Source organism: Triticum dicoccoides, chromosome 2B, assembly GCF_002162155.2.
Source record: "Triticum dicoccoides isolate Atlit2015 ecotype Zavitan chromosome 2B, WEW_v2.0, whole genome shotgun sequence".
In the NCBI taxonomy this organism is placed as follows: Eukaryota; Viridiplantae; Streptophyta; class Magnoliopsida; order Poales; family Poaceae; genus Triticum; species Triticum dicoccoides.
The window spans coordinates 427,073,851-427,086,326 of NC_041383.1; the positions used below are offsets into that span (position 1 = coordinate 427,073,851).

The window sequence follows — 12,476 nt, forward strand, 5'->3', positions numbered from 1 at the left end:
GACATCCTGCAACAGCTGCACCCTCGGCGCGACATCCCGTCCATCAAATGCTAGCACTAGCGCCCCCAAAGAAAACCCTACGACAAATCGAAAGGATCCAGCGAGGGTTTCTCTGGGCAGGACGCGCGGCTGCACACGGGGGACACTGCCACGTCAACTAGCGACATGTTTGCTGTCCGATCGAATATGGCAGACTCGGAGTTCGCGACCTGGAGCGCGCCGGGTTGGCACTGCGCTTGCATTGGCTCTGGTTTGCCCGCACGGACAGCGAGCGCGCGTGGCAGGGTCTAGACCTGCAGTTCACCACCGATGAGCGAGCCCTTTTCTTCGCATCCACATCCATGGTGGTTGGAGACGGCTCGACTGCCCTATTCTGGGAGGACCGATGGCTGCACGGGCAGTCCGTCTGAGAGATCGCGCCCCTGCTCTACGAGTGTATCCCCAAGCGACGCCGCAAGTCGACAACTGTGGCTGCTGGCCTTGCCGGGAACGCGTGAGCGCGCGACATTCATGGCACACTCGGGGTCCACGAGATCGGGCAATACCTGCTACTGTGGCAGGACGTGATGAGCACTACACTCTCCAACAAGCCGGACAAGCTGCGCTGGAAATGGTCTGCAAACGGGATTTACTCCACGCAATCATGCTACTTGGCCACTTTCCAGGGATCGACTTCCTGCCACTCCTGGAAGCTCATTTGGAAGAGCTGGGCGCCACCGCGGGTGAAATTTTTTCACTGGTTGGCTAACCAAGACCGGTGTTGGACCGCAGACAGGCTTGCTCGTCGAGGGCTACAACACCACCCCCGATGCCTCCTTTGCGACCAAGCACCCGAGACGATCCAGCACCTGCTGCTCGCGTGCCCCTTTGCCCGTCAGACATGGCATGCAACCCTAACATGGCATCCCTGCCCCTGTCCCGGAGCGCGAGGCCAACCTCATGGACTGGTGGTTGCGCACGAAGGAGGCCACACCACAAGGATTGCGCAAAGCCCTGCAGTCCGTCGCCCTACTAGTGCCGTGGATGCTCTGGAAGCACAGAAATGATTGTCTTCGAGCACGCGAGACCATCTCCCGAACAGATCCTGGACAAGATCAAGGTAGAGATCAGCTGTTGAGCCACAGCAGGGGCCCAAGGACTCAGGGTCGTCTTGCCACAGTCATGGGATGTCCACTGATCCTAGCCCCCACTATGTAGTTCCAGCCTCCTAGGAGGATTGTACTTGTACACCCCATCTTTTTAATGAAATGAAACACAAAGGTCTTTTGCGTTTTCTCGAAGAAAAAATGTGGTATTTAGTGTTGAAACATATTGCCCGCTGTTCTAAGGTCAGTTCGAACTTTTAGGTGAACTGGTTGGTGCATCCGATTCAATATTGCACCAGAGCCAAGAGGCCTCAAGTTCTACATGCAACTAATACAATATTTGATAAAAATATATGAGGTCTACATCTATCCCGCGTCTAAATACTGATGGAGCCTAAAAATATTCACCCAAAAGTCTGAACTGATCAGGGAGGGGCGCAACCAAGCTCAGGGATGACTGTTGCTGGATGTTGGACGGGGATTAGGACGATGGTGGCCGGCACGCGCGACGCAGGGAGACCTCGGGGCGGCATACGCAATGGTTGGGGGCGGGGCGGTGTAGGCGGAGGTGCGGAGCTGCTTGGCAGCGGCAGAGGTGGGGCTCGCTGGCCGGAATACGGGGATGGCGGAAGTGGCGGCGCCGGATTCACCAGTTCTGGAGCCAACGTGGCGTCGAGGGTGGCGGCGCCGGAACCCTAGAGAGAGCCCCGCATCTCCTCCCGGTCTCTCTGTTTTTTGTTCGGTCAACGAAGGGGAGGAGGACCCGTCCTGAGGTTGCGTTGGGTGGAGTGGTATTTCTGTTGTAATAACGGGCAGAACTTGGGCTAGGCTTTAACTTGCATAAGTGGCAGCTCGGAAATCTCCAGAATCACCGAATTCGCAGCTTCCGCTTCGACGTACCTGGTAGTTCAATTTTCACAAGCGATTCTATGAAGCTGAGACAAGAATCTGCATGTTTGTTTTAGATTGTGATTCTGTGAGGCCTAGAATCCGAGAATCTGAAGCTGCAGCTCAAACAAAGGCCACCTAAATACGTTGATGGAGGGAGTACTTAGTCAACAAATGAAAATGCATGTGCTTTGCCTCCAATTGCATGAAATATTTGGCAGTCAATGAAGAGCTTCAGGTACAGCTCGTACTTCATGCAAAAGAACACCATGTTTCATATCAAGCCCTACTAGACAAGCTAAAAATACGCCTGCCAGAATGGGACGAACATCGAGAACAAGTTGATACCTTTTAAAGCATCTCCGGTTTTATCTCCATAGAACACCACTTATGCAACATCTTCTGAAAATCATTCTATTCTCTGTCAATGTCCCAGTTTTGTCGCTTAATATATATTCAACCTGCCCAAGGTCTTCGCTAATAGCTGTGCTGAAAGAGGCACTTATATAAGATCTAAGATATAAAGAACACAGGTCTGATGAACACCTAATTTATACAGATGAATAAACTATATCACATACTTAGCTGAGTGGGCAGGTGTATTTGTTTCCGGATCAAACATTTGATCATCACAATCAATAAATTTTGCGTATACACCTTTAGCCAAATCAAGAGTAACCTAGAAACACTAACAAAGTTAGGCAATGGAACTTTATTTAACACTAAGCAGAAGAAACCATAATATAGTTAGTAACAACTCTAATAGTGGAACACTCTACAGTTGAAAGATCGGGCAATTAAAACAACTTACGTCATCAATGAACAAAATATGAAATGCACTAGTAAGTAGAATTAAAAAAGATGGTACCTCATAAATGAGGTTTTCCTCACAGAAAGAATCAATAAAGTTTGCAATCAAACATCTACAGAGAATTTTTGTGTAAGCATGAACAAGCCAATGGTTACCATGATGGTGGCGGTGTAGGTTTGTTCGCTGAGAGAGAATAGTTCAATCGACAGTTTCTCTTACAAAAAGAAAAGGAATAGTTCAATTGGTAAGAAAAATTACAACTAATTATTTGCAGGTTACGATTGATCCTGATGACATGTGATGGCGGCACCTTGAAACTAATTATTTGAATTAAAACATTCATTCGGAAACCAAAGAAATAATACACTGGAACATAGATTTGAAATATATTTTTTGCAATAATGCACGTGAAGAAAGAAATACTACTATACTGGGAATGCACTTGGAAAATTAAGTGTCACTTGCTTATCACGTCAAGGGGGGTAGTGTTGAAGATGTGAACTTCAAAAGGCAATAATATGAGCAATAGCGCGAGCCTGATCTCGGCAGCGTGTACCAATGTCATGCAATCTCAATCATTCAAAATTAGAGTTGATGGCTAATTTTTTCAGGCTTAAGGTTTTGCAAACTGGGCTTCCAGGCAATGAGCAAAGCCCAGGATGGAACTAGGAAAGAAAATCCAAGGGGAGGTGCTGGGCTAAGGCCATCAACTCTTTATGTTCAATCAAGAATGGTGAACTGGAATTTACACAAAAACATCTTAGTACTATTTTCCGTACACTATCATGAATGTGAAGGATCAATACAAAAAAATCCTCTTGCAAATTCTTTTACAAATAAAGCTTCAAAATCAGAGCTTTGTGCATTGCAAATTTGCAAGCTGGAGTACCTCAAACAAACAGCACGAGAAGGGAAAAAATCAACTTATAACCATACCTTTATGGAAATCGGAATCATTATTGAACAGAGTAGTTCAAAGCGCAATGGGATAACCAAGAAATCGTACCATGGTCTTTCAGCAGGATACATGAGATACCATAGCTACACAAAAGGACACAAAGTAAACTAATAATCAGATCAAAGAAAAAATAGAATAAAGTTCATTCAATCCCTTGCAGATCTAGATTTAAGAGTAGGAGAAAGTCTATAGTTAGCCCCTCAACTACTGGTTCAGTTTAATTTACACCCGGAACTTTAAAACCATATAATTTGCACCTACCAAAACCGTTTATATTAGGTCCCAAGACCGATTTCATACGCATTTTGGATGGCATGGCTGTCAGATCATCAATCCTACCTGGACAGTAGGCCCTACACGTCAGAGATAAGAAAACTGTAAAAACGACTCTTTTTCTCCTTTCTCTATCCTCCCCCATTTCTCTATATTTTTCCTCCCTCCAGCCACCCAATCCCAGCCTCTGGCGAGCACTCGAGGAGAGGTTGCCTGCCTGGATTAGTGCCCAAAATGGTCTCACATAGGGTTTTGGGACCCTGGCCTCTTTGGCTCTGATAGCAGGAGAGTAGCATCTGGATCCCACATGGTCTCTGCAGCTGCACAATCTAGCGCCAGATAACTGAAGGCTCCTAAGGATTTCGGTATGGATGGAGGATATGGTATTGGAGCTGGAACTGGCTGTGGCTGGCTGGCCGCCACCAATAGAGAAGCATCACACACTAGGGCACTTCAGTCATAGGCAAGCATGACCATGGTCCATGGCATCCTTCTCCACTTCATCACATCTGGACAAGCTTGTGTCCATAACAGTAGAAACAAAGGAGCGAAATGATCGCAGCGACATTACCATGCCCTGGCTTCCTAGACAGCTCCAATGTTGAGACCCATTCATGATGAGGCAGATTCCCAGTGGTGCCAACTGCTGAGCACGACAGCTAACCAGGTCGTGAGGTTCCCGCTTCAGGCATCCTCAACATAAACTTGGCCATGAACCTGAAGGCGAGGGGGGAGATAGAAGTAGGAAGGGAAGGAAGACAAGAGAAGACAAAGAAGAGGTACAAGGGGTTGACAGGTGGGGTTAAACAGATTTATGATGGTTTATTTCTACACGCGTCTTCCCAATGTTGGGCCCCTAGCATGTAGATTATGAGTCCAAGGACTAGTCAAGACTAGTCTATCGACTAGTCTATGAGTCGCAACTCCAGGGCCGACTACACTTCAGTGTCGACTAGTCTATGAGTCGCAACTTCCGTGTCGACTTGTCACGATTAGTCATGATTAGTCTATGAGTCTCAACCTCAGAACGACTCGTCGACTTGTCGACTCGTAAACCTAGGATGGATGTACAGCCATCTGGTTTTATTTTGCTTTTGCTTTTGCCTTTGCCTTAGTTTTTTCCGTTCGCTGTAACTTTTGAGCCATCTTGGTGCCTTCACCTAATACAAAAGATACGCATTTGATGCATGTTTGGGAGATGGTTTATTTCTGTTTTAGGTGGGGATGGGACAGGTGGTTTGCAAGTATTTGGCTAGGGGGGTATCTGCACCATTATTCAGAGTAAGGTGCAAACTAAAGGGTACTGAAACTGGTGCTGCAAATTGAACTGTCGCAATAACCATGTCAATAGTTGAGGGGCCAAGTAGTTTTACCTACAGAAAGTATAAAAACATGCATCGATGCATCGAATGAAAGTACTACTGAATTTGCTACTTAAGGAAACTGCTTTCGTCGGAGATAAATATCACCTTACGACCATGGCTGTCCATCCAGATATTGCCAGCAAGACCCAGCAAAAGAACAACAGCAATTTGGAAAATAAATATTGCAACGGTGAGTTTGTCTATCATTGAATCAGCAGCGGTAAGCTTGGGCTCCGCAGTTCCCCTGCTCATTCCTGATTTGGTTTCATTGCCTGACACAAAAGACATTTTGTTTGGTCAGTTAAGTGCACACCAAATGCCTCAAACATGCATCTTTGGGGTAGTAAATCAAGAATAGGCTAAACGAAGTTTGATATAGCTATCTTTACCTGTGTAAATTGCAACTCCACATGCCCATTCCGTGTACCGTAAGTAACATGACTGAAGAAGTGTATTGTTGATAGTTAAAGGACATTTCTCATTATCAATGATAGGAGGGAACAAGCGCATGTTAGCATCAAATCTTCTTATGTCATTATCTGGGTTGGGGCACTCGACTACACCCTGCTCAATCCAGAGACAGGCAATCAGAGAAGGCATGAGAAAAGGCCAAGAATGTACAAGTACAGAAAGGCTCACCTTGATTTTCCCCAATTGCTCCGATGACAGGTCAGCACAAATTGACGGGATAATTCTGGTTTTCAAATCAGTTTCACCATCCAAAGCTGCGGTCTGAAGTAAAAGTGAGAAAAACTGGCACTATCAGTACTGAAAACAGCCAAAGTAAATTTTCTATTTAGATTATTGTAACAGTAGGTAACATGGTGGCTTTCAAGCTGCACAATATTTCTGTAAATTATCATAAACCAATCACAAAAGCGAAACAGATCTATCCCCAGATATAGAAGGAGAGTACAAAAGGAGCCTACTGAAATTGAGAAGACTATGGTGTGCACAATAAAAGAGAGCATTCTAGCACAATTTCCTTCTGCATGCCAATAAATACGCACAGGTTCATCTATGCCAAGTTCTCATATACTCGAGAGTAATAAAACAAGACTGCTGCACACGATTAGCAGCCCTTCACGTGCAAAGCCGGTTCAAGTAACCAAATTCGAACACAAAAATAAATGAAATAGATACAGTTCTGTTGACTTGTTTTCTTACTCTCAATATTGTTAATGTGAAAGGAAAGATATAAAAACATGAAATTTTGCATGCTTTTGACGAAAGGCTGAAATCTTAAATCAAACTTAAAAAAATTATCTATACTATCTATAAGTATGAGTTGTATTGAGATACTAATCACCTTTTAACAATCCATCAAACATGATCAACAGAATGAGTGAAACTTTTCTTGCAATGCCGATAAGTTTCAGTTGTTTATATTGCAACTAGTGTAAATTAGTCCATTAATCATCACTAGAAAACGACCAGATAACCTCATGTTCAGTATTTTTGTTTTGTTTTAACTGTGAAAATTAAAATCTCTCAAACACTGCCTCTGTTTCGCTATCTCCCTCCAGTTTCACCGCCTCGTACCCTTTCCTATGTTTCATCAACAGCATGTTTAATTTGGACAAAATTAATAATCATCCGCAAGAATTTTGGAAGAGTTGTTTTCTCAGCCTTATATCATTCTTCAACCATCTGTCAGTGGTTAGTTCAGTTGTTACATTATATGCTCCGAGGGATCTACACTGCATGTGCAAGATAGTGTATTGCAAGCACAGGAAAATTTTAAGCCCACCTATAGAAATGATTGTACAGTTCCATGTTAACTTGAAAACATTGATTCAAGAAGTTTCAGATAACATTCAAGAAAAAGAATCTGATAACATGCACATCTTGAGAGCAAATAAATGAATTTCATATACAAAAATATAAAATAGAAACAAAATTGTAAGCACGACAAATGAAATTAGATAGTAATTAACTAGGAGATGATAAGTAAAATGAAGAGCCTATAAGCATACGAGTGGCTAAGGGAGATATGGCATTGTCCACAACCACTGGATGGATGATTATGAGATAGGATCAAAGATTTCGGATGGCTCAGATTAGAAGTGTCAAGACCAACTCGTGCCTTTATACTGGTTTAGCTATAGATATATGCTTGAGTTCAAGGTGTGGAATCTACTTAGATATATATTTATGATTACGAAACACTTTTTACATCCAGTTCTCTACCAAATCGCTATACTTGGCCATTGCCCCCTCCTCCGCTCCCCTCCCCCTATCGATGGTGTGGTCCGTCCGCGTCCCCCTGAAGATTCGCATCTTCATGTGGCAGTGGATCCGTGGACGGATCCCGTCCGGTGTGGAGGTCCGCAAGCGTAATGGCCCGGGCACTGGTATCTGCCCCCTCCGTGCTGTTCCCGAGGACTCCAACCACATCTTCTTCGCCTGCGTCTCCGCCCGGTTCCTCTGGAGCTGCTTTCGCGAGATTGTCGGTGGGAGTTGGTGCCACACCAATTTCCCGGACTTATTTGCTGAACTCCAATTGTCCCCTTCGTCCTCTCGCCACATTAGGTGGCTCGAGGTTGGGGTCCTTGCCTGGACGCTTTGGACCGTTCGCAATAAGCTAGTGATCCAGCGTACTCCTCTTCGTCGCACTACTGATGCTCTCTACAAATTCTCGGGTTTCTTGCAGCTTTGGCGGCTGCTTAGCCGCCCCCTGGATCGGGACGCCATCTCTGCCTTCATCGCCGATCTCTGCTCGATGGCCGTCCGCCTGTCGCCCCCGCCGCCGCCGCCTCCGCCGGAGCCTGACTAGATCGCCTGCACTGGGCAGGCTTTGTTTTTTCTCTTTCTTCTGGGCTTGTTGAGCTGTGCCCTCAGCAGAACCTTAATACTTTGTTGTGGTACTTGGGTGGTGTGTGTGTGTGGACCTGTTGTGGTTGTATGTCTTGTGGCGGTTTGCTTTATTTATAAAGCGGGGCGAAAGCCTTTTTCGGTAAACACTTTTTACATGGCTCTGGAGAAGTGGTTGTCATTAGTTAACATATTCAGCAAGGCCCAGATTTGTAGTGGTCACAGTTCATGGCTCTGCACAAACAACTGCGCCCGCACAGATAAGGAAGTGGAAGCGGTGCCTGCGACAGGGTATAACGCAGGAGGGCAGAAGGTGGTGCCTGAGATGGGGTAGAACATAAGAGGCGAAGCCTGCAACGCGACAGACCACAGCAGGCAGCGCTGCCATGGGGCCAAACAACAGGATGCGGCACCGGCACTGGTAAAGAACAGGAGGTGATCCGGCCATATGGCAGAACAGGACGACACAAGTGGATTTCACCAGCAAAGGTGACACAGCAGGTCAACAGAATCTTGCAAAAAGCGATGTATTGATGGGGGCGATTTGGTATCATCAGAGTCGAGAAATGTGAGGGCAAACATTTCCATGCAATTCGAAGGATCTGAGTTTGGTACTAGGCAGGATTCCTAGTTGTCAACCAAAATCCATGGAGGTGGGTCCCAAATGCTATTCCGATTTCATTATGATTCAAACAACAGGTATTGCTGAGAGGCACAATTCCTGGTCCCCAATACTCAGCTTAATTCCAATATCCTAGTAATTGGTTTACCTTCTAGCCAAACCAACTACTAAAAGGATTCTGAAGGTTAATTTCTTCTAGGTTAAACAACCATGACATATAACTCCATAAATTTGTTAATTAACTCGTACTAGCAGAGTGTCTAGAAAAATAAAAATGCTCACTACTACCAGCTTGCATTTTTCACCATCAGCGGCTGTTTCCTGTTTCCAAATATTATTACTGTATAGTCACTAAAATTTCTCATCACATATTAGTAAACTTAGTTTTATAAACTGGGAAAAGAGAATTTCGATGTTCAGATTTCAGATTCTGCAAACATTAAAATGTAATAATCGGGCCATCAGAAGGGTAGCATCAGAATCAACATTCATTAGACAAATATGACCTCCAGTATATCCTGTTGAATTGACATGTCAAGGCATTTCAGATGAATTTAATATGCACCTAAGCAAGGCCATGGCCACCCAAGTGAGTCCTATCACACATATCATGTAGCAGGAATACCAAATAAACATATTATCTAATGTTTGTTAGTAGAATCATTTACCTCAACATAACAGATGCCTTGAGGATCAGAAGTTCCAATGAGAACAAGATCACATGGGATCTCATCATTCTCATGGAGCCACACTATATTTCCGACATGTATCCCCCTTGCTTTGATCTGAAAACACAAATTAGTATTGTACAATCAAATATTCATCAATCTAAACCCAAGTAGCCATAAGTAGAACCATTTGAAATAGGCAGAATTGCTCTACGACAAAACAAATGTGTGGTGGTTGCTGAACGTCAATCTAAAATCAACAATTCATTGAAGACTCTACAAAAAATATGGTCATTTACTATAGAAGGCCCAGTAAAATATTGTTGGTTCCAAATCTAGTGAAGAGAAGATGTGTAAGATGTCAATCTTAGATCTTAGTCAGTTCGATACGTCCAAATATTGAAAGAACTCCTAACAATTAGCCATCAAATCTGATGGTTCGACCATCTATAATCAACTATTAAGCCTTTGATTAAAGTATTTGACAAATAAGATTTTTCCTCGTCCCTGCTCTCTCCTAAATCTCAGAATAGTATCTGTTTTTCAAGGGACATGGCATGTTCTGTCAAATGACCATGATTATTGATTCTGAAATGTCGATTACAAAATAATCAATTGTTCAGTGTCCTCAGCAAACATCATACTTTTGCAGTGTCCCAGAGTTAATTTTCCTAAGAAATACAACTTCATCCATTTAGCCGAACATGAAAGATACACTGACAAATGACAACTCCTATAATCCGTTCACTCTCGCTGATATCAATGATCCATAAGGCACACGTAACAATGCACTGTTAGGTCTTTACAGTACACAGATGGACATACAAGTTCCAGCACAAGCAATAGCTAAGCAAATTACAAGTGAGTGCAAGAAACTTCAAGCTTTAGGCTTTATACTTTGAAACAATTTGTGGTGCCGACTGCCAAACTGAACAATTGATATCAGATTATGGCTGACAAACAGAAGTAATGATGAACGCAAATATTGACACAACTTGTTACAGGCTAAGGAGGATGTTGTTCTCTCTCCACTGAGAGAGAAATAAATGTTGGTAGAGAAAGGGGGGAAAACCTGTCTACGGATGCCATCCTTTACCACCCAGATTCTCCTTTCATTTACTTTCTTGTCGGAAAGATACCTATTGTAATCATCCCAAGCCTCTTTTGAAGCAGAAACAATGAAGATTATGGCAAGCGGGCCCCATGTAGTTGCAGGACTTACAGGAGTAATAGTGGGCCACAACTGAAGGCAGGCGATTAGCAGAAAATACTGATTCATGAAACGCCTGAAATATTTAGAGAAGTGAACATGGAAGAAATGTAATTTAATGCAGAAATAGTGACGGAATAAATTCAATAGAAAAGGAAACAGGACGGTTTTGTCGGGTTTTTGACAAAGTGCTAAAAAGATGATGGATCTCATGTACGTTGCAGGTCAGAGTACTATACTTGAATGGTAGAGTGTGCAAAAATACCAAAACAGTATAAAATAACTGAGAACCTGACCTGAATTGTTCCAATAAATTCTTAGGGAGAAAATTCCACAAGGTGTATTTGGTATTGGAAACCCGATTGTCACGGTAGGAATCCCGGCAGGACTCATCATTGATATATACAAAACGTTGCATTTTTGAGCTAGATGTCACTTCCGTGCCATTTAATGCACTGCACATTGATCACTCTGAAAGAAAGAGACAGTCAAATATGAACATAAAAAGGATATGATAACGACAGTACAAATACAAAATTGTAAGATATGCTTGCGTTTGAGAATGCATTTTTATGTGTTTCATGAAATTTTAAATCCAGCTTAATTCAAGAGAAGATGAATCTTGTGAATCCTCGCGGCAGTGGCTAATCATGTATCTACGTGCTGCTTCTCGACTCTTCTACCTAAAGAAGGCAGCACGCGACTGCTAAGAAATCTAAAACGTACAGCCATATATGGATGCTACTATGGAAACAAACTATGCATACACACACACATTGGTTTGAGATTTGCTATAGAACTGCGCAGCCTCATAAGGAGCAGAAAGAGTGAAAACAAATTGCTACAGATACAGATTAGTACGCCATGCCCCAGATGCTCTTAAGAATGGAATCCTACTATCCCAATCCTGAATAATGGGTATCAAATTGACGGGATATGCTCACCACACATCGCATTCCACTTCGCGTGCCCGCTAACGTCGTCGTCCGGTGCTCGGCGGCCGCGGCGGCGGCTGGGGGTTCCCTCTTCAAACCTGCGTCCTAGCGGATCGCGGAATCTTAGGGAAGAGGAGTCAGGGGTGGCCGAGACGAGGGTTGCGGGTGCGGGTGCGGGTGGCAGGGGGTGTCGGTGGGTAAGGAATCGGGAGCTTTGGCTCGGAGAAGACGCCGTTGGTGCCCTCGAGTCTCGAGACTCCGGGAGTCTCTAGAGAAAGGCGGCGCCTCAAGGAAGAAAAACGGAAGGGAAGAAAAATAACGGGGTATCAGCATATGCCCTTCCGCGGTTCCGCCCCTACGTCTACAACCGGACCCCAAAAGCCCCGGCGGGCTGCGTCCGGACAAAAAAATGCTGTCCAATTGAACGCTCTATTCCCTTCGTCCGGTGAAGAGTGTATGTTTGGCTTTTAAATTTGTCCAAAAAAAATGTACTTCTATCTTCCCAAATCCCAATACACTTTTCAAGTAGAAAAAATCCCAATACAGTTTTAAAGTAGAAAAAATAATTTTCTCTCATAACACAGTGATCAAGACCAATACCATTCTACACTTGGTTTTCTTAATTTCTACATGAACTTAGTTCATTGGGGGTTGGATAATTAAAGAGGAGAGGAATGGTGGCTTGCATCTTTCCATTGCATTTTTTACTCCACTTCATAATTTGTCCTAAAATTTCTATATGTACACTTTTCATCAGGCGGAGGGAGTATATTTGATCCAAACGTCCGAACTGACCGGCACTTCTTATAATCGGCTCATATCTAGGGCAGATATGATATGCACAACGC

General features: G+C 43.9%; 1 pseudogene; it reads right to left on the minus strand.

Annotated features, from left to right (window-relative positions):
* The window catches only part of LOC119364044, a 32,900-nt pseudogene extending 20,953 nt beyond the window's left edge, over positions 1–11,947 (minus strand).
* Positions 11,948–12,476: the final 529 nt, after the last annotated feature.